Below are 23,638 nucleotides of genomic sequence, written 5' to 3' on the forward strand. Positions count from 1 at the left end.
ACAAATCCAGAATATCTACCTGAAAATGGCATTTATTAGATAGAAATCTGGCAATAATAGCCCCTATTTTTGAGTGGAATAGCTTCCATGCAAACACAACAAATTCATCCAAGTCATTAACACAACAGAGACACACACTGAAGAATTACAAATTATGCTACTACTTTTAAGATCAAGATTACTCATTGAACTTTTCGTTGAGGTCTGGTGGGACCCAACAGACCCCAGGCTGTGCAGGGAGCATGAGGCAGCACCAATGTGCTCCAGCCTCCTCTAAGAGGCTGCTGCCTCAATGGCTCTGGGCAAATTTTGAGTGTGGCTCAAACCTGTGTATCTGCCCACTAGCATAATATGAAAATATATGGGTGGGATTTTTAAATGCCCAAGGTTTTTTTTTTGTTTTGTTTTGTTTTGTTTTGTTTTGTTTTGTTTTGGGGGGGGGGCTGGGGTGGTGAGGTTTGGAGGGGTTATTAAAAATCTGTAGAAAAATTAATCTACAATAAGGTATGCTACTTGGCATTTGAGAAGAGTAGGATTCGTTACACTGTATTTTAACAAACTGGAAAGTTTCAAAATCTTGTGTGACCGAATCAATCAAACTCATGTGGTAGCAGTCCCTGAGCCATTTAAGTGCCTTAAAGCTTTCAGCAGCAGCTCTTTGCTGCAGGTACAGGCATGGCTGAAGTGAATACGTTTGTCTCCGAAAAGAAATGGAATTAAACCCAGCAGTCAATGTACAGTGCAAGCTTCAACATGAAGAAAAAAAAATGAAGAAGAAAAAGAAACACCTTTATTTTATCTATATTTAAAATTTCTTCCTTCATCCAAAAAGCATATTTCAGTATCTTATTTATCTTATTACCATATGCTTGCAATTTCCACTCTCTGTAAAAGTCATCCTGGAAAACCAAAGGCAAATTTTTTGTGAACCATAGTTATTATAAAATAACCCCCTCCATGAAATGGTCTAAAAGCTTGGAGTGCTCCTGCTCCACCTCCCCACATCTGGCACACGCATCAGATTACAGGCCAGGAGGCAAATCGAAGAGACGGAAAGGAAGATAGTGGCTGCATCACAAATATAGAAACGTGCCTTCTACAAGTCAGACTTTTTTTTCTGACTGCCGATGTGTTGAAGTGTGACAAATAAAACCAAACACGGGAGAAGTCTGCACACAGACAGGCAAACAACCCCCCTCTTTGATCAGTTCCCTGAAAGGCACTGGGTTACACGAAATATGCTTGGATGACTTCATAACCAGTTCTCTGTGCCAAAAGTGCAACCGGACTTCTGATTTTGTTAACTGACAAAGTTCACAGGAAAATGGCAATTGTTAGTCTCTAATTCACAAGACTCTTTCACTTTATCTAATCTGTGATTTCACGGACACAAAAGAAACCCAAACCTGCCAAATGGTCTAAATGCCTTATTTTTTTTGGTCAGATGAATAAACAGTTTATCCATTGGTCTTCTTGCTGTTTAAGTTTTGTAAACTCAAAACTCAAACAAGAAAATGCCTGCATTGAGAACAACAGGAGAACTGAATGAGCTTATTGGTAGTGCTGTTTCCCAGATCTCTCTCTGAAGTCGCACTTCCTCATCCCTTCATCCCCAAGTCAGCAGCAGAATGACATAAAACTTTCACCACGTCTTTAAGGCTTAGCAATAAATACCCTGCAGTCTGAATTATCAAAATTATTCAGAACGGTCAAATGATTTTTTTGTTCAAAACCAACTTGGCACAGTAGTCAGGAAATTAAGCCAAACAAGAACAACAAAAGTTGAATTCTCTTTGCTAAGCTAATTGATGGCTGTACCAAAATGAAACATGCAACTGCATATGCAAAACTTTCAAAGACGCACTGTGTTACAGTTACAAAGCGACTTCCCCTCTGTGCCCGGTGTAATATGATCGTAATTGCTGTGAAAGGGCGAGAGACTGACTATATGTTAAATCCTGCCATCTGTAGGTGCTTTACACAGTTCCATTTGCTGCTGCAGGTCAAAAGTTTACAGTATTTTCACTTGTTCATAACCAATCACAAGAGTCTTTGCTATGTGTAATCTTTGACCCACTCTCAAAGCAATTTTTGTGTTATACAGTCATATGATTACACTGAAGAAAAAAACAACCCACACGTTTTATTAAGAATACACCTCTTGTTGGTTTGCTTAATAATTATTATTATTATTTCCATATTCAGTAAGCATACTGTATAGATATTGTTCTTCCCAGTGAACTCCCTTGGAGCACAGCAACTGTACTGTAAAACACTCCAGCATTTCTGGCTATTTGCAATTCGGAACCACATGCAAAATGTGGCCGGAAAGCATTTACTGTACCTGTAGTTTTAAAAGGAGGGCAAAGCAACTGCTCAGTTTGTCCTTATGAGGAGAAGTTCTGTGGACATTGCAACTAATAATCACAGTGAAAACAAAATCTGTCTTTGAAAATTAAGATTTTCACAAAAGGATTCCCATGTATTTAACTTAAAAATTGAATATGCAAAAATAGATTGCATGAAGATATTTATGTTGGTGATATTATCATTATTAAAATATTTACATAAGTAGTCCCATGAGCAACAGAATTAATGAAGTCTCATCTCCCACAGATTTACAGCTCTTCGTTGGTTGACTTTGGTGTCTGGAACAGTGAAAGCTTTGAAAGAAACTTTTTCCACAGCTGGGACATTTATGAAAAGACTGTATTTACCCATTCCTAGGATTCATAGGCCACTAACAAGAGTATTTCATGCTATTTCCCTCTGTCAGGACACCTTTAGGTGCTCCCACCTATATTCAGCTACCTGTTTTCACAGAGCCTGTGGGTTCTGCATTTAGAGACCTCTACACTTTGCCAAAAGATGTAACCAAAATCACCAATGGGTTCAAAAGCCACTGAGGGGAGACGAGGGATCAACATGTATGCATGCACACAAGTGCATGGTATGACCTTATGAGTCTTGTTTCCATAGGAAATGAGGCTAAAAATAAATATGTGACCTTATTATAATTTCACAGAAAGCTAATTTAGATGGCCCAAACCAGACAGCTAGTTATAATAACCAGCCTTTAATTGCCTAAAAGAAGCATCACAATATTTAAATGCACCTATACTGGATTTTTCTAGACAGTTTTCAAAGGAAAACAGACAGAGCGCATATATATTCTAATAGGAGATAAACATAAAGAGATACATTTTCAAGGACATTTATTTAACTGTAGCCTATGAATTGTGATAGATTTGTGATCCTTTAATTTTTTCTTGTAATTGAGTATTTATGCAAGTGCATTCTACCTCCAAGGACAAACTAAAGTCAACACTCATGAATAGTTGCATAGCTGTGTCGTGTTTAACTCTTACATGATAAACCCTTCGTAAATGTAACAGAGAACAAAAGCAAGTCCTTGCCACTGAAAATATCAATTAATATATAACAGTGAATAATCAAATTAATAACATTAAATCATTTCTAAGTCCATTTAAGTCCATAAGCTAAAATATGTTCACATTCAAAGTTCAAATTGTTATGAAATCACAATCACTTACTTAAAACAAAACAGAACAAAACCAACCAAACAAAAGAATAAAAATTACCCCATATAAATAAGCCAAAATAGAATCTAAGCCAAAATGGTCTATCTTACCTCTTGTATAGCAAAGACCACAGGATTTTACATAGCAACTCCTAAAGCAAGGCTGATATGCTGGCATCCATCAGCTAATTTTACTGCTTTTGTGCTTTGTTACCAACAATCTACTCAATTCAAAAATGACCATGTCTGGACATACACATAGGATCAAAAGCAAAATTCACTATGTGCTTCTAAATCAGTGTCTGCACTTGGAGATACTTACATGGCTCTGTTCTGCAAATACACTCAGAAAAAAGTTGTTCAATTCTCAACAATCATCATTCCCGTCTAAAATCTTTAACAAACTTCTAGACAAGGTAGATCTTTAATCTATATGTGTACTTAATACTTAAATAAATCTGCATGTCCTCAAAAATTTGCTGAGATTTTTGTCATTTTTTGTCCCTTATTAACAAGAATGACAGAATATTAATTTAAAATTTTGCATAAACAGAATTTTAAAGTTTCACTACTTCTACCGAACTCTGTAATTTTTCTTACTGTAGGAAGATGAAAGAACTCTATCTAAAATAGAAAAGAGAATTGAAAGAAAAATGGAAAGCTCTTATGATCAAAAGTTGGGAGAAGCCCTGAGAACACCACTTAATTACTGAAGAGAAGAACTAAAACATTGCAGTAAAAAATATACAAGAATATTACTAGGTAGGAGTCTCACCAGAGTAAAAATACACAAGATCTGAACCCAAGTAGTTACACATCCTTTCAAGAGGGACATCTCTTCACTGTAAAATACTATCCATCAAGTTATACACTATTTTCATGAGCTGAGTATTCTCAGTCAACAGCTGACAATGTTTCTCTGTTCAAAAGGACACAGAAAAAGCTACTAGGATTGTTGCATTTCTCCTAGACCACCTATCCTCCCTTCCCCCTTTCCGCCCTACCCCTCCCCCCCCAAAAAAAAAAAAGTACAATAAAAATCATCATTTTAAGGCAATGAAACAGAGATACCCAACTGGAAAAATGCCAGCAGATGTTATTTTATATAAAAATAATAAATTATAAAATAAACAACATTAGATTACATTAGATATAATCTATAACCTATTAGACACTATACAAAAATATATGTGATTTTATGTATTATATACCTAAATATGAAAGAATAAATAAAATATGCACACATGCACATATAGCACTCAATCATATGCTATGGGTTGGTGTCACGTATGACCCAGGCTAGGAACAAGCAAATAGTCTTTCATCCAGAAGCAAAAATCTGAGAACAGCAAGATAACTGATGTTTAGAGGAAATCCACTCAACTTATCAGCAGAATGGGCAAAGAACAACGGGAAAAACCCTGGTACAAAGAAAGCCAGATGACAGAACTAATTACTAAGACCAGAAACGTGAAGGCTGAAGGTACCCAAAGGTATATACATGTCTGAACAAATGGCGATTTTTCACCCTGGCAGAAAAGTCTGATCAGGAGCAGAACTCAAATAAATGCAACAGAAGACAAGAACAAAGAAGAGAAGCTGATAAGATGAGAAATCTGAGTTGGACCCCAGGATGATCCAGTAGCATGGAAATGCTGTGTAGCCATTTCATCTACGTTTGCACACCATTGCTAATTTTTCTACAATTAAAAAGCAATTTTAGAAAGTTCACAGCAAGAGAGCATGAGTTTATACTAGTCTTTGAATTACTGGGGAAATGTGAAGAGTTCAATACTAATCTTCACAGTTTGGTTAGCTGACCTGCATGGGCCCCATTCTTGTCAAGGAGAAACAGCCTATCCCCAGGAAACAGATCTTTCATGCCAGAAACCATACAGGAGCCTGATGAGGCTCAATGGGACTTACAAGTACCTGGATTTCACGTGGGTCCACAGAGCACCAACAAGGGGGCATTGCTATGCTGGAGAATTGGTGCTTCTATTCAAGTTAATTAAAGAACAATCCTGCAAAAAATACTAGAGGCTAGAGGAATTGCAATAACTCTCTAAAGCAGTGCATATGATTGTCTGTTTTTGAATTAAGCAATATAGATTATTTAAATAGACATACACAGCAGTAACTTAAAGATTTTTCTACCATCAGATGAAAGAGATAAACGCAGCAAAACTAGTGTCTTCTTTGTACATGACTTTCCTATTATTTCATTTTTACTTGAATCATCTTCATTACTATAAGACCCTAAAGGTTCCCTACTAAGTGTGAAAATTCTTAAAAGTCAATATGAAAAATGAAGAATTTAAAGAAAATATAAATAATATAAAATCTGAAATCTTCATTTAGTATTTAATCTTACGATAATCAGATTACACAACCAAGCATAGAGATAATTGTTAGAGAGGATCTTGTTTGGGATGACCTGCTTATATTAAGTATTCAGTGCTCTCATGTAATGACTATGTGTATTATCTCAGAATAATAAAATCTTTATAGGCTATGACAGCATACCAATTAAGAGCACATATGCAATAATATATTTTTATCATTATTATTTCATATACATATATATACATACAGAGCTTTCCAGCTTCTTATGATCTTTTCAGGTTTAATAGTTACTGTCTGAAATCAATTTTGAAATTCTCCTAAAAGCCAATATAAAACCATAGCATCAAAGCCTCCTCAGAAAGTACTATTTGACTTCTCAAATGACAATCAGAAGTTTGAAACGGAATTACTTCATATGCAAAAGAGACTTTTTATATACCATTATAGTGTTTTTAATGAACAGTGTTGAAGGATGTGTTTTTTTTTATTACAAGAGGTCACTTTTCATGAGGGCTTTGCAATTATATATTGGTGGTTGGATACAGATCCTCCCACCACCTAATTCTCACTGACCTCTCCTCCAAGCCCTCACAGCAGTACATAGCAGACCAACCTGTACATGCCACAAGCACCTGTCCTAGAAATATTGCCAAGATGTCATCAACGAAATGAGACTGAACCACAAGAGGAGGAAAGATCTTCTACTGGGATCCTTCCACTTCACCTTCTCCATTCCCCTGGTGGCAGCCCTCTAACCTAGACTGTGGCAAGTCCTGAATAATGTCCAGCTGCTGGGCAGCACCTGCTCCTTCAGAGCTGCTCACTATCTCCTTTGGCAAAAAGCAGAGATGCAAACTCCCTGTAGGCTGGTTTTAGCCCACAGGCCACCATTTGGACCCTACTACTCTACAAAATTAGAGCAACCCATTCATTTAATCGACCTGACCAGCCCTACAACACAACCTTTTAAAACTATGGGTTGTCTTTTACAACACAACCCATTCCAATCCCTTAATTCAATGATAAAACACAGCACAATGTGAGCACATTTCATCACCTGGGCTTGGGTTGGGAACTGAGCCACTGAGGAAACTACAGCCATGTCATGCTAAGCAAAGAAACATGAGTAACTCTTGCAAGTGCCTAAGATAAGGCTCTTCTGAATGAATGATGATAATGTTATATTAATGTTATAATAAATTATTACCTACACACAGATACTGAGTATGGAGAAGCTCAAGTTTAAGCTGTGCAACCATTCCCCTTCAGAGCAGGAGCTATATGTTCTCTTAAAATATTGGAAGACAAGAATAGGAAGCAATCCTTTACACAATTAAATATGTTATAACCCTTACTGTGTCTAAAAGTTTCCAAATTGTGTTTAGAATGAAAGGAACACCTCAATATATCACACAACTGCTTTTTTTTTTTTTTTTTTTTTTTTTCTTCCCCCACAGGACACAACGCAGTTCTCACTTCCCTTGGTCTTCCCTTGTCTCCCCCATTAAACTACAGCCAAAGATTCTGGGAAGCTTCAAGCAGAACTCTGTCCTGATTTCTGTTTCCTTCACAATTGTTAGATGTAACCTTCCATTTTATGCAGAGGCTGTCAAGACTTCTTTTGCTTTTAAAATTCCATTCAGAGAGATTAATCAAGGCTCTCTTCCATCAATGCATCACGTCTGGTTGTTCCAGCGACAACAAAATGTGTTAGCCATCCTCTCCCGAAGAATGGAAAACCTTGGGTAGTGCTGTATGAAACAGTCCTTAAATCAAGTCAAAGATGGTCACTCTAAATGTATGATACTTCACAAGGCCTTGAGTGAGCACTCTCCACTATTTATCTAAGGAGAAGGGGAAGGGGAAGGTTTCTTTGCCATCGTATTATGTTTAGGACAGAGTAATACTTGTTGAGCTCTGCCTGAGGGTTTCTTACAGGGCTATGTAAAATGTTGTGCCACCTCTCACATGAAGAAAAGCCTCTCCAAGACTGTCAAAACAAAAAATGTCCACTGGTGATCTTTGTATGTGGTGGGAACCTCACCTTCAGCAACCAAACAGAGCTTCCTCAAAGAAGCTCTCCTGGAGAGAGCTGCCTGTCCCTGGACAGGCTCCTTGCCAGTTTTCCCAGTGAGCAGAGTAAGCAGGGAAAATTCAGGAGGTATTTGCTGCTGAAGTGCCTGATATCAGCAGAGGCAGAGAAGTGATGACAGGCCCTTTCTGGATGAGAAGTTAGAGCTCTCCTCAAAGGCCCCAAACAGCCTAAAACATATTTGAAATGACCTGTGTGTGTACAGGAGCAGAAGAGGGACTCTTTCTTACCCTCTGTACTTGCTGTGCTTTTCTGCCATACCCAGTGCATGAGCAGAGTCAAAGGCAGGATGGGTGAATTAACTCAGAAAAAAAAAAAGCTGTCCAAAAAAGCTGAGCAATCAGTCCTCAAAAAATTAATGATAAAAGACTTTGAATAAAGCCAATTTGTAATGGAATGTAAGAAGGGAAGTCCCTGAAGAGAGAAACTGTCTACCAGCTCTGCAGCAGGTTTTGCTGCCCCATGCAGTTTAGCGTGGCGAGGAGCCAACTTGGCAGGGTGCTCCCTTCCACACGGAGCCTGGACGCACGCCAGGCACACTCGCAGGTCTCGGCGCCGCTGCCAAGCTCGAGGGGCGATCGAAGCTCCCGCTTTGTGAATCTGCAGGCCTGGTTATGGCCAAGAATATTTGGGTTTTAAAAATGTTCTTAAGTAAGTCGAGTTCCCTCTGTTTATACAGGGACTGAACATGTGAAATAGAATACTTAACCCAGCTAGAGAAAATGAGCCACAGATTGTTAATTATATGGCTATTTGCACTTTGACTGGAAGAGGAAGTAAGCTGGTTATAACTACTTTGGGCTTTACTCCGGCAACTGCATTGAAACCACATTTATGACAGCTGAAACTATGCAATTTATATAATGTGGGCACTTCCTGTTTTTGAAACGAGTACTCCACTACTATTACTTAGCTCATGGTAACGTTTCTGGAACCGGAATGTAGCAAATGTGTGCACTTTTGAAGACCGGTCTTAAGATCTTAGTTTCCTATTTTTAAATGCGTAGATTAAAATGCATATATTGGACTGCTGCTGTCAAGCATCTCTATTTCTAGGACCTAAGCATATTCCTTGGGCGTCAGGAAGCACATATGCTTTCCACGTGTGAGCCCGAAACACCCAGCTGTCACCCAGGGCATGCTCAGTTCCCGGTGACGTGGTCACAGTCCCTCTTGGGCACTTTGCCTTCCACCAAGCAGGCAGCCTGCGCTCTGATTTACACCCACTGGCAGACCTACCTTTTTCCACTCAACATGGAATATCTCAAGTAATTTGGAATAGCAGCTTTGTTATTCTGAACAGTACAGTATTAATTCTTAATTGTGGCAAGGATATGTTCAGTTTTATAAACACTGAGCATGCGGAATAACACAGTCCTTACAGCATAAATAATAATAAAAAAAATCATTATTTCAGCAGAAGGTAATTTTGAAAGCACCATTTAATAACCTTAATAAGCAACAGGATGTTTCCTATGTCTTTTCTTTTACTCAGATTATTTAAATGGATCTCACAAACCAAACTTCTGCAATGAACGCAGTTAGATAAATCAGCATTCTGCTTTTCCACTGACAAGTATTTTCCTGACAGATTACAGTGGGAAGGCATCTATAGACAGATCAATTAAAAATCAAATGCATATTGATAAATTCCTGATGATAAACTGCGATGACAATCTTTACTTACAAAAAAAAAGAGGGGAGGGAGGTTACAGAGGGGGATTTAGTTTACAATATATTGCTTCAGGTTTATTTCCTGACATAAAGCTTGAGATTCAAGCATCTTCTATAAATGTATTTACAGTGTAGATCACCAAAAGCCTTGATACAGAGAAAGCCGGCATTAATATTACCTTTAAATGCTTTGCTGTCCAAGATCACAGCCTGTTACATCTGACCATTGGATCCAATCCTGTAACTAAAGTTTTGCAGTGCTAACAGAGAGTGAACTATTGCAGACCTCTACATCTCAGACTGGAAGAAGATTAAATAAAGGTTCAATTGAGAAGTTCTTATGCAAAAAAAACTTCAACCAAAAGAAACACTGAATCTAAAACTTCAAATTCTATTACACCTGATGTAATAAATTCTCTTTACTTAGCTTTCAAAGTAAACATGGTGAAAGGTTTAACTTGTGCACTTCTTTGAAAACACTTATCTCAGTCATCTCCTTCCTGCCTCGGTTGTAGGCATGGCTTCGAAAGGGCCCACAAGCCCATTTGCCACCAAGAGGCTGGTCCCACTGCCCCCTCTCCCAAGCCATCTTCAGCACAGACACTGGCCCAGCCCTATGGTTAGCAAGTTCAAGGAGCTGACAAGCCAGCCAACTAACCCAACCAAACATGTGGTTAGCTGACCGCTATTTCAGGTCCCTGAGCCAACTCACTCATGAGCTGCAGCGGCAGCAGCACTGGCACGAAGAAGATGGGGCAATACGTCAGCTGGAAGGCTGCAAACCACTCTTTGGGAAGCCATTAGACCAAGGTTAGCTTCAATGACACCACAGCAGTGACATCCTCACAGGAACTGACCCTGTGTTGAGTCTCTACCTTCCAAACAAGGGAGGGCAAAGACAAATCCAGTTCTCAGGGTGCAGTCTAAGGTCTCCAATTACCTTAAGAGCATCACTGAACTAAAGACTCAAACTCAATGCCTCAAATCTTCTTCTTCTTTTTTTTTTCAACTTTCTTTTTTTTTTCTTGGACTGGAACTTACTGTTTCTACATGGAAGCACTTATGTCCAAAGCTTTACAATCTTATCCCCCCAAATACTGTGTGTATTTCTAACATGGAAAAAAAAAAAAAAAAAAAAAGAAGAAAAAAAAATTCATGAAAGCAGCCCAGATTAGCTAAACGATACATCATAGTGGAACAATTCTACTGTTAAAGATTATGCAGATGTTATGATGGAGGCAAAGAAAGACTTTCTTTAGCTACAGCACAGCTGCTGCAAACAACTTCAAAAAGACTTGGCACAGGACTTCAGCCACAAAACTTCCCCCTCGCTTCATTTCATGCATGTCATCTGAAACTACAGCAAGCTGCACCAAGGACAAAGCTAACACGAGGGGAGTTTAGAACATCTTATCAGTAGGGCAGTTCCTTGCACTGCCAATACTCAAATGCACCTTCACAAAACTCAGCTATACTGCTCCATTCCTTCTCAATTTAGCAATCTGTTATGAAAAAGGAAAGAAAAGAAAACAAAACAAAACACAACACAACATTAATGGTACGGCAGACTGCTGTATCTCTTATTTATACTTGCATTACCTTCTACTTCAGGGATGACAACCATATATATTAAATCTTCAAAAAAATAGCCAAAATATATATTTTTTAATTATCTATTGAAGTAAAATTAGAAAGTGCTATCAGTTTCAGTTCACATTCTTCATTACCTATACACTGAGCTACTCCGAACCAACAAGTATCCAGACCATGCAGCTGACTATAACAGCTTACAATCACATTGAATGTTTGTTTAATGCCAGTCTTGCATTTTCTACAACACGTATGCACCACAAAGAAATTGTATATTCATTGCCTAAATTCCAACTTCAGCTTTTATTTTTAAATCCTGAACAAAAAATGGGCCAAAACATTGCTACCCAAAAAGAACCAGCATTGATTTTTTATATTTAACAGTAAAGCACAAACAATTTAATTTTATATTAACATTATACTTAGTTGTGATTTCCTTTAATTGATTATATTGGTAGGAAACATACCTAAGAAAACTACTTTAAGATGTGTGCATGTGCATGACATTAAATTAATGCATTTCTGATGCATATGAACAGAATCTTAGAAACTATATTAAAACGTTGCCTTTTTCTTATTTTATTAATTCATAGCATGTCAGCTCTTTGACATTTAAGACCCTCTCAGCTTCTATCACATGAGGTCATAAACTGATTTGTCATTTCTTCCTACAACTGTGAAGTCACATTCAAAAAATTAATATAAATGACAAAATAGTAGGAGCAACTAGAATACTGTTAACATACAAACTTTCTAAGTAAAACAGAGCAGAAGAATCTACAGAAACAAGGAAACAGACAGAAATTTACTGTTTTTTTTTAATAGCTCGATTACTTTGTTTCTAAGAACTTGATAAAAAGTTAGAAACCCATGGTCTTATAAAGAGTATTAGTAATGTTGATTAAAAACAACAGTGAAGAAAACTCATTAAAACAAAGGTAAAACTTGAAATACTAGAAATACTAACTGTGGAATTACTATATTCATGAAAACATAACACTTCAAAATGACCTACTTTAATAATAATAAAAAAAATGAAAGAATATGGCCACTAAACCCCAACCTCTACCAGCTTTATAAGGCACCATCTACTTCTCAGAATTAGGAACAGACTCATGAAACTGAACCAATTTGTTCAACAGATGTTTCAGTTAACCCAAAGGAATTTTTACTTTTCTATTGTAGAAATAAAGAGCCATGAATAAAATTCCACTGTTATTAGCAGCTTTCAAAATATATTAGCTCAAAATCAGCTTCCATCCCCATTATTTCCTCCACCTAAACAGAGAACATTTTCCATGCCGGCCGAGACGTGTCGCTGAAATAAAGTAGGCGCATTGATAACGTAGCTTCCCCTCCCACCCCATTTCATGGCACACACAGGAACGGTACAGTTTTTATTTTGCTTGGCATTCCTCTCTCCGCGTTAGCCGATAATCCTCCCCACATAGCCGTGCCAACGTGGTGCCCCGCGGCTCCCCTGCTGCTCCGGCCCCCTGCCTTCCTCCAGCAGCCGCCGTGCACTGGGCAAGCATTTTGTAATAGGCGCTGTTGCATCAGTCTAATTGCAACATCATTCCCAATGCTCTAGGTAAGGCAAATAATTTCATTTTCAGCTTCTGCTTGTAAAACGCGGATCGCTTCAACCTCTCCCCCTCCTTTTTTTGTTGTTTATGTTTTAAACGCTGGGATTTACAGAAACGCTTGCTCTGCAGGGCAGCAGTGAGACAAAAATATCTCAGGTTTTCTTAGAAAGCAGCACTTGGAAATCCTGCTCTGTGCCTGAAGCACTGCTGCAGCCTTCCACAGAGCCAGATGCAGTGGATCCCCCATGAGCAGGCTAGAAGGGGAATGCACATTCTAACTCTGTGTATTTAATGTAATATTTAGCTACTATTAAAGCTTCATGGCTTTTACTGTCTCCCTCTTCTGTAATAGAGAGTAACAGCTTATCTGGCAAGCATGCTCACTATGTTTCTAGGCACCAAAGACACGCTCTTGGTTAATTCATAAAATCTGATCTAATGTTAGATATTTTGCATTCAGGTTAGCTAAGTTAAAACAATATTTAGCCTAACCATGCCTTGGCCAAAAATTCACTGCTATCTAGTGATTACAACATTATTGTAGCTGGCTATGGACATCGCACTGGGAAAACACGAATCCTGAGGCTGAAGAAATGCAGCTGAAATTCTGACCTCAAGCCATTCTGATAGTGGGTATTACAAACACTGTGTACTTTGTATCTGATACAATAACCAGGCACAAGAGGCATGTGCCTGGGATGAACGATGAATTTACTTGTCATTTCAGCTTTGTGCACACACATTATTGGAGCTGACAGCATCAAAAAATGCCCTGCTTCTTATACCCCAAATCATACTACATGATATGAACATCCAGACTAAAATCCGTCTGTAAAGGCAAGCACTAACAGGAGGAAATGTCACAAGTAAGTTTCAGAGAAACCTGAGCTTTGCCTTTGTTTGCTTATGTGGCATGGCACACACCGCGGTCGTGTCACCCAATTCCCACAGCATCTCTGCTTTTTGCTCAGTGTACAGAAGTACCGCGAATCAAAACAGCGATCTGTTTTCCTCTTGGTGTTTGCTGTACGGTCTGATTCCGTACTTACTGCACGCTATTCAAACTTTTTTTCGGAAGACGGAACAAGTAATTTCTTTGTGAATTCAGTGGTGCAGCCGGGCACTCGACAAACATAATGGTTACTCTCACTGTTACTCCGTCACTCCTAACTTAGAATAACGCTGTTAGTCCTAACTTCCTAACCAGAGCAGAGACAACTTTAAGGTCAAAATGATTCACCAACTCCGAAGACAACTTTGTCTCCAGCTTGGCACAACTCAGACCTCATTTTTTCGCAGTACTTAGCATTACAGTGTGCTTTATATAGCACTTTCGAACCTCAGCCCCCGCTGCCTCACTCGCAGCTATCAGTGCTCAGCACTTTTCCAGATCAGATCCGAAGATCTCAAGTCACCCGCAAGAAAGCCAGACACACAAAGACAGGAGAAAAGGCCGGATTAAGCAACTTACCTAGCATCACAGCCAGGAAGAGAGTCCCGTTCCCCAGGGCAGCGTGCAGCTGCGCAGAGCATCAGCACAGCCCCTGCTCGCCGCACGAGTCCCAGCTTCTGTTGTCACTGAGGCAGGGCTACTACGGAGAACTGCCTTTGCCACTGCATGCAGCAGGTTCATTCCCAGAGCAGGTCCATCCTGTGCACGCAACGAAGCAGGGATCCTGTGGAAAAAAACAGGATGTCACCACATGGGCAAATAACATTCAGTTGTAATGCTCACAAGGGGCCAAACTAAGGAGCTTTGCAAAGACACGCTCACGGCATATTTTGACTTGGACACTACTTTCACCACTTCTGGCAAAACCAAACTAAGACAGCAGAAATTGTCTGTGTGAGGGTGGCACGCAGATACAAGGCGCAAGGTATCAAGGTGGCACAAGGTAGCAGAGGAGTTGCAATCTTTATGTGTACTGTGCAGCTCTTGTGGTAAAGGAGTAAATGAGCAATGGTTAGCATAGGCAAAGCAATCTTCCCTCAGGGGACTAGCAATGGTGGTCGGCATATTCCCAAGGAGCTTCTACAGAAACCAAAAGTATTTACAGATATTCCAAATTTTTTACAGAAAAGGCATTTCCAGAGCTCCTCTGCCTCTTTTCCTCAAGCCCATTTCCTTTGGCCCGTGTTGATTCAAGTCCCAGCCTGTCTTCAGTCCTACCTTCAGGGTCTGGGTCTCTTAAAAACCCCCACTCCCTACTACTTTTCACCTCTCCTTGCTCTGTCATTCCCAGAGGTGGCTGGCAGTGCCATGCTCTGCCCTTGCCTACCCATGCTTTGTCCCTCCTCCACTCCCTGACAGACTGTCATACTGACTCGTACCCTTGCCCACAGCTCTCTTTTCCACCCCATCACCCACTTTTTCATCAGGTCTCCCACTGCCTCCTGGATTCAGTTTCTCAGTCCCTCTGCTCATCAGTTCTTGTGACCCAGTGTCTTATTATGTCCCACTCCCCTTTGACAGTCTGCTTCTTTCTTTCAGCTCAGATTTATCCATTTTAGCCGAAGTTCCAAACCTTCTGCCCATAAAAAAACTACGGGGGACCACAGTGGCAGAGGAGAGCCTCCCCGGGGGAAGACAGAGCAAGGATAAGGAAAAGACAGGGCCCTCACACCCTGGGCCTGTCTCCCTGTTCACCGATGGGGTTATTTTGGGGCTGGGACCACAGTGTAGCTCTGCTCCTGGCTCTTGGGCACTGTGGTACCAGGTAGCCGGTTTGTCCTCCAGCCCAGCCTCTGTTCAGCTTCCAACCTCCCTGCCCAGCCTGCACAGCTTGCTCTCCCTTATCCCAGTCTTATCAATCTTCCACCCCCCAGCTGAGCTTTCATGTCTCCAAATCAAGCAGTTTATCTTCTGAAGTTGCTTGAGGAGAAATAATTGAGAATAAGAGAAGCAGGATTTTCTTCTCTCAGTTACAATGGCCAGTGGCATTCATTACCACCTGCTGAGAAGCTTGCCTAGGTGTATTTTAGCCAGTTCTTAGTGATGGGACATGTGCAATCCGTGCAGCATTAGAAGATGTGCAAATTTGCTCAGCAAGAAGGAAAACGCTGTCAATTGCAGCCATACAGCTCTAATGCGCTCAAGACGGCACGAGAGAACTGTGATTTCTTTAAAAGCTTACAGTTTGGTTAGATCTGAGATTCTCACAGTGCTGACAAAGGCAAAGCTGTGACTCATAAGCCACTCTTCTTCCCCCAAAGCCTATCACCAGCATTTTCTGCACTACCATGCAATTTCTAGTTTCTGCTTCAAAGGGAGGGATGTGAGCATTTGCAAAACAAAAAGGTTATTTTTAAGGAAAAATACATAAGAAATAGCTACTTTTCCATGCATTCTTATAAATAGCTAAATAATTTTGGTGGGGGGAAAAAAAAAGAAAAAAAAATAAGTTAGAAGCAGCTACCCAGCTTCAAACATTTCAACCCCAAAAGCTAATGTTTTGCGAAGTTCTAATAAATAAATAACTGTACCCAGCATCCTATAAAGGAAAACATCAGGCAGCTTTCCTTATTGCAATTCCCGGCACTTCCCTTTCAGCCCTTAGTAGCACAGGTCATTCAGCTCACTAACCCAAGAACTACATGAATATGAAAATCTGAGATCAGTGGTCAAGTTGCAAACGAGCTGCTGAGCTCGGGCAGCGCCTAGGAGAACACCATGGAAGCCTCACTCGTCTTCACCACCAGTCCTGTTGCATGCCTACAAGCAATGTGCAAGCACAGTACAGGCAGGCGGCCACACGCAATCAAGCCAGTGTTTCTTAGCTGTGAGCATTTCTATCCCGGAGTTACCAATGCTCAGCTGAAAAGCTATAACTGCACAACAAACACTTCTAGGCCACAAAGACCTGAAGTAAAATGGCATAGCTCAAATCACGACGAGGGGAACACAGATCTAATAAAGATAATTTAAGCCAACCCATTTTGCTTCCCATTTGCACTGAATCAGAGCAGCCAGGTATCAGCTGCAAAGTCTCAGATGTGGAAGGGCAGTGCTATTGCTTGTGATCAACTGCCCCTGCCTGGAGGGGAAATAATCTTGTATGAAACTTGAGTTAACTTTTTCTTTCCTTTTCTCTATTTAGCAGTTATTTATGTTAACATAAGAGAAAAACAATACAGAACTCAATGTCATTACATGTATGGTTAAGAAAAATACAGAAAGGGAAAAACCTCAAAATGGACAACACATTTCTTTTACAGTGAAATCCAATTTACGGACTTTTTTTTTTTTTTTTTTTTACTGAGCTCTTATGAGCAAACAAGACAACATTTTCATGATGGCTCTTGTAAATATGTCTGTATAAACATGATCCAGAAGAGCAGAACAAGAAAACAGAGAAACAAAGTGTCACATGTTCACAGCTGCATGCAAATTATACCACAGACTAAATGCACCACAACAGTTATTTTTCAATAAGAAATAATTATTTCCAAGGAATGAATGACTATTCCTGTGAGATTGTATTTAGACTAGAGACATCTGATGTACCTAATTTTCAAAAAGCACTTTCTAACTCTGGAAAAAAAAAAAAAAAAAAGAAAGGAAAGGGAAAAAAAAAGTGACCTACATGCATTAAATATCAGTGTGTAAAATCATAATGAAGCATTAAACACTTGTTTTCATTTGGATAAATGATTAATAAATACTTTTATTATATCTTAAGTTTAATTTAAGTAATGCAACTGGCTATTGAGCATCCATAATAGCTAGGTTTTTCTTTAAAGGACAAAATAATTATCTGATCACTAGTTATAGTTAAAATGAAAAATATAATTAGGTTGAATTAAATTGCAGTGCTTCAAAGTACAATCATGGAAACTACATAAACTCCTTCCTAGAAAAGAAATCAGAATTTTGTGCACTGTTTCATTTGGCAGAAGAACATATTGCTTGTCAGTAAAGGATTTTTTTCACTGAAGAGAAAGGAAAAGAAAGCACTTCCATTCATACAACCCTGCTCAACTGATTAGAAGTATCAGGCACTGGTAGTTGTCTCTCTGCTGTAAGCAATCAAAGCTGACTTAGATCCTACAGACCACTATAGTGTTCCTAAACACTCCTCTGAAATCCAGCAGACCTCCAAAAAAATGGTATCTGTTTGTTTAACATAAACCAACCTAATTATTTTGTCATTGAAATCAATATTTATGGGCTAAAACACTAAATCAAGTAGGAAAGCTTTAATGTAAAACAAATCATAAAACACTGATAAAGGAAATGCTTGAAAAGGCTCTAGAACTGCAGGTATTTATATAAGATTTGTGAATATATAAACACTTGGCTATATACGTCAAGAAAAAGGTGAGGCTCAGTGCAGTGAACTAATCATCAAGAAGACTGATCTTCCTTAGCCAGCTGGCTAAAGTATAGTAGTGAACATCTAGCCCTGGAGCCAAGATTCATCCAAGACCATTCATTCATTTTAAGGTAAAACTATTTAAAAAAAACAAAAACTTTTTTTTCTTCCTTTTCTTTCAGAATTTTCAAGTACAAGTTATTTCCTGAAAACCTTCATAAGTTCTCTCTTACCAATTACCACAAAAGCCACATTGCAATGCAAATAGTGTATTTGTTATGATCAACTTACTGGCATCATTTGATGAGGGATTATTCTCCATGTGGCAGAATGAATTATGTTAAGTTTGTTCAGGAAAACTGTTCTTCAAATCTTAAGAAACACAGTATCCTACAGCATTAGAACTTTCATTCAACAAAAATCCCCAAATCACGTTTTCCCTTTTAATTTCAGGAGGTATCTAAAACAAATTTACAAACAAAAATTGTCATATCCCAAATAAATACTGCTGCATTAGCCTCAGCATAAAAACTGCTTCATGCGTTGATCAACAAGTATGCTATAGTTTAAATTTTATTTCAATCTGTTCAAATAACATGACACTATATGTTCAGTATAAAACATTATGGTTCTTATGCAAATAAGCAGGCTCCCAAATTAAGGCTGCTACTCCACAATACGTTGCATGGAACTGCTCACAGCTTGTCCTCACACTGAAAAGTAGATTAAAATGGAACAGCAACATTATACCTGTATACCATTGATTTTATTGACTCAGCTCATATTAGTTTAATAATAATATTAATAATATCTGAAGAAACATAAGTCACCAATACTAATAACAGCAGCTAAAACTTCCTACTGATGTGGCACACTGTCCATAATTTCATGGCTCAGCATCATATGAGAGGAAGCAAGTGTCTTGCAAGCCTCATCTGACACAGGAAGCACCCACACCACCAATCCTCTGCTGCTACCTGCATCTCATGCACCATCACAGTGATTTTGAGGCAAAAATCAGTTAAATATTTCTAATGTCACTCGCTTCTTCCATTCCTTACCAAGCATCTAGGGAAACACAGGGTGCAAAACGAGACAAAGTATCATTGCTTTATGGACATCAACTTATATCCCCCATTGATTTTCTTAGGATTTACAGCAATTGCAGGCACTGCTCTTGCTGGCTAAGGGTGTTAGTTGGTCATCATTTCATAAACGCTTCTTTTAGACCAATATTTAATTAAGCTCACCTCACTTTATGTACTCTACAAGACGATTTGTTTTTCTTACGCCATGAATTACAGTGCCAAAAATGTCTACAGAGCAAATAGTAAAGGGTATATAGTAGTATGTTATCCATATGGTATCAACTACAATAAATCTACTTATAGCCTGTTAAGTTTCCAAAAGAATGCATTTGAGTTTCAGATCTGTGACAAATTTAAGTTATATACTTATGTGTGATTCAACATTTTTTAAATTAAATCAGAGTCATATTAACAAGACTGAGTAACAGCACAGATACAAGTATATCTTGCATAGAAAACTCAACAGAAAGTGCTTAGAACAGATGCAGACACACCTGTAATATTTACTGGCTCTTACAATATCTCTCAGAGTGAAGATGACTCCTGGCATATATTTTGCAGTTCTGTACCAAAGCAAACCTTTTAAAGTTCTCCCCCTCTTATTGCAGTGTCTTGCAACAAGAATGCTCTGTGTGACTTTTTTTTTTTTTGTCATGCCTTTTACTGCTATAGGGACTTGTTATAATTTTTAAACTATGCTTTTGTTTTCACCTACGTAACTTTCAGAAATTGAGAAAGACACAAGAAAATCCTCCAAAGGACAGAGAATTAAAAAATAAAAAAGGAGAACCATGAAGTTTTATTGCTCCTAACCACACAAAAATGCATGTCATGTATAGGTTTCTTAATGAAACTGCCCATTAAACCCTATTACAATATTTGTGCCTAATTTGTGAGACTTTGCAATTGAAATGTCAGTTTTTACACCATCTTACTATAGTGTGCTTAGCTCCAGAAATTTTAAGTTTTGAGCCTGAAAGATATGAGTAGAAGCAGAAAGTATCCTCTAACAACATAAGCAATTGTGGTAGTCTGCCAGAACTGTATCATACACCATAAATATAAATGCCTACATTTCACTGGGTTATACCAATAGCCAGTGAGAAAACTGAGAAGTAACAGTTTAGTATTAACAACCCCAAAACTTAGGGAATGACCTAGTGATGGAACTTGTTTGGCATGGGTCATTGTGGAAAGAACAAAGAAAGCCCCCCACTCAGCCAGTGGCCAGAGAAAGCCCCATCCTGAACCTGTAGCGTCTCAGGTACCTCTGTCATTTCTAGTCAGTAGAGGCTCCATGGACACCAAGTACTTTATACAACACAAACTGGGCAGTGTAGCAGTTATGGAAGTTTTTTGTAAGTCCTTCAGCAAAAAGGAAAAAACAACAACACTAAGCATTTTGGTTCAAATTGAGCTGCCTGGTTTCTATTATTTTTTTGATTTGTTTCCAAGTCTTTTTTTTTTCTTCTTTAAACCAACTCACCCGCAACTTACTATGGAACCTAGATTTATTAAACAAAGACAAAAAGAAAACAAACAAAAAACCAACCAACCAACTACAAAAAATGTTACTTTACCACATAACATTCCCAAATGTGAAATGATTTTAATACCTACCTCCAGTGGCAGCTACAGCACAGGAACAAACAATTATTACATATTAATCCCATGAATTTCTGAGCAAAAATGAATGTATAACATTAAAATAAAAATGTAAAATGAGATAATTCTCATTTTTCCCTGTTTACTAAAAAACAGGGAGCAGATGTTATGCATATGCATGTAGAGATATACACGCATGTGTACATAAAACATATGTATTTATATACATGTACTTTCTAATGCAGGTTAAAAAAATAATCTTCCATAAAACAAAAACAAAAACCACTGCTATTCAATTCTCCTAAAAAACAAAACAGCTTCAATTTTATGACTGAATGTTAGGACTAATTTTCTTTTTTGGTTCCAGGATCTTTCTGCAGACACCCAAAAGAAATGGGGAAACTGCTTTTGCTCCTGTGGAACACAAATGGAATAGGCTGCATCTATCACAAGAGAGAAAATACTTCATTTCTAGTGTTCCCCAAGTGCAAGTGGAAGCAAATGGAAAAGCTGCCATAGCCACAGCTCAGTGCAGGCCATAGCTTTCACCAAGTTATTCATGTTGTCAGGCAAGGCAGAGTACGAAGAAATTTGGACTACTTATAAGTTAAAGCAGCTACAGAGAGCTTCACTCTTGTCTATGACACTCGGTCACACTCGTCGCACCTCTTTGGAAAGCCCCTGCCATGTTTCCGTCCTGGTCCATTTCACAGACTATTTACCCACCTCATCAACTCCCTTGGCTCACATGAGCACAACTCCTCCCTTCATCCACTTTTTTTGGAAGCTAAGGGCCTTTTATATGTTTGTTACCTGACTGGTTTCTAACCAGGCAGGCCAGTTTTTACTGTTGTCTTAATGACTGTGGATGAGACAACTGAATTTTCCAGTTTTATGAGTAGACACTCCACAGCAGGATGTGTCGAAATGCCTGTGTACAGGTCTGGCCATGGCTGTGCGTGCTCCTGGCTTTTGCACCACATCTGGGCTGTCCCTTTGGCATGACTTATAGCCCTGCTCATGCCAGGGCATCTCGACACACACACCAAGCATCTTTGGATGCATATTACATATATTTTTTTAAAAACAACTGACCGGCTGGCAAGCCTAACCTTCTATTTTTCTCCTCTTGCATGTCAGCAGTACCATCAGCCTGCCATTACACCCAAAAAAAGAGGTTTTGTACATCACTATTTGATAACACTAGGGATTCCTGTGTCACATTCCCTCTACCTCGCCTTTCACCTCACTTCCCATGCACCTCAAATCCTCATTCCCAGCCTATTCAGGTCTTTCAGAGTGCCAGCCATGCTAGGAGGATGGGCAGAAAGTGAGCTGGGGATATTCTGCTGGAAGGTGTTAACGGCTACCATCAAATGGCTCTTTGATCTGCAGACAATTATGGAGCTGGGCCTGCTCACCAGATGCAGGGGCTCCTTCTTTCCCCCATTTCTTCCTTCTGCAGTACAGACGCACAGAAATGCCATCAACTTTAGTGCAAGGCCCTATAAAGCAATTATGGTTTTATTTATTTAAAAAGAAAAGGTCTATTTTGCTTTCACAGAGGGAGATGTCAGAAAGAGTTTGCAAACCAACAGCTTAATTTGGAAAGGGACTCCTTTGTCACAATCCCTGTATGCTTAAGAGCTGTCTGAGTCTCACATGCAATTCAATTGCTGAGGTTTAACAAAACTTATTTTAAGAAGTTCTTACCACTAACTTGCTTTTTTTTTTTTAAAAAAAAAAAAAAAAAGTGCTTTCAAATACAAGATAAAAAGCATATGGCATTGTTTTAGTGCTTTCTACTAATTAGTAGTGATTTCTTTAGATGGGGCAAGAAAATGACAACTTTTTTCCTCAACTGGCAGTGAACAGCCAATTCAGTAAGCTGCATTTTTGTTTTCTGTGAGAGGGCAGTGGAAAAATCTCTTTCATTTATTAGGTCTACAGAGACCAAAACTGGCCGGGTGTCAAACCTGCTTTGTAAAAGCCCAAATTCATTCAGCCATGCACAGATATTCCACAGATTTTACAACCTGTTATCAGTATCAACTTAACAGAATATGAACCTTTGGTGTCTTCCAACAAGTGTTACTGCAAATCTATAAAAGAGAGCAAAAAAATGAACTGACAATTCAACACAGAAAAAAAAAAAAAAAAAAAAAAAGAAAAAATAATAATAAAAAAAAACACACCACCACCCATAATCCTAATGGAAGTGCCAAATTACATTAAAATCCTACGATCTCATTCATGTTTTGCTGGGTGAGTTTTGCATAAAGACATAAAATGAGATCTCATACAATAGCAGATGAGCATCCTGGATAACTATTTAGACTTCAATAACACTGACTGCTCCAAGCCACACCGTATGCAGCTATGATACTTAACGTGCCGGTTTCACCACCTCACTCGTGATTGCAGGGCATGCAGAAATTGTCATGGGGACAGACAGGGCAAGGCCTTAAGCTGAATGAGCACTGATGGCAACCTCAGATAGAAAGATGACTACTTATTTATTTATTTATTTTTAGAAGGATAGGGCTTTCAGAAAGAAAAAAAAAAAAATGGAAAGAGTGACTTGCTTTTAACTAGAATGAGGATAGATTCCTAGATGGCTTTGATGAGCTGATGTGCTGCCCTGTTAAAATTGTACTTATCACATTGAATCAAGTACACAACATATTAAATCCAGGGGAAAATATTAAACTTCAATTTCCAGTAAATGCACCCAATATCACAGTATATTAATGTACATTTTCTATAGCTGAAGTTATGAATAACAGCACCCACAATACTTTTTA

The 23,638-nt window shown here is 38.7% G+C and overlaps 1 protein-coding gene and 1 long non-coding RNA gene across 4 annotated transcripts in view; one reads left to right on the plus strand and one right to left on the minus strand.

The window, feature by feature from the left end:
- Window positions 1-23,638, minus strand: part of NCOA2 (nuclear receptor coactivator 2) — a 197,165-nt gene that overhangs the window by 110,842 nt on the left and 62,685 nt on the right. For all 3 annotated transcript variants that reach the window (XM_068672055.1, XM_068672056.1, XM_068672057.1), the window contains exon 3: window positions 14,301-14,505. The gene's annotated coding sequence lies outside the window, so the exon portion shown is untranslated. The remainder of the gene's footprint in view (window positions 1-14,300; window positions 14,506-23,638) is intronic.
- LOC137851170 (uncharacterized) lies at window positions 8,277-22,960 on the plus strand. Its single transcript, XR_011093037.1, has 4 exons — window positions 8,277-12,834; window positions 13,374-13,458; window positions 13,557-13,695; window positions 21,202-22,960. It is a non-coding gene; the product is annotated as an uncharacterized lncRNA (long non-coding RNA).

Source organism: Anas acuta, chromosome 2, assembly GCF_963932015.1.
Source record: "Anas acuta chromosome 2, bAnaAcu1.1, whole genome shotgun sequence".
Taxonomy (NCBI): domain Eukaryota; kingdom Metazoa; phylum Chordata; class Aves; order Anseriformes; family Anatidae; genus Anas; species Anas acuta.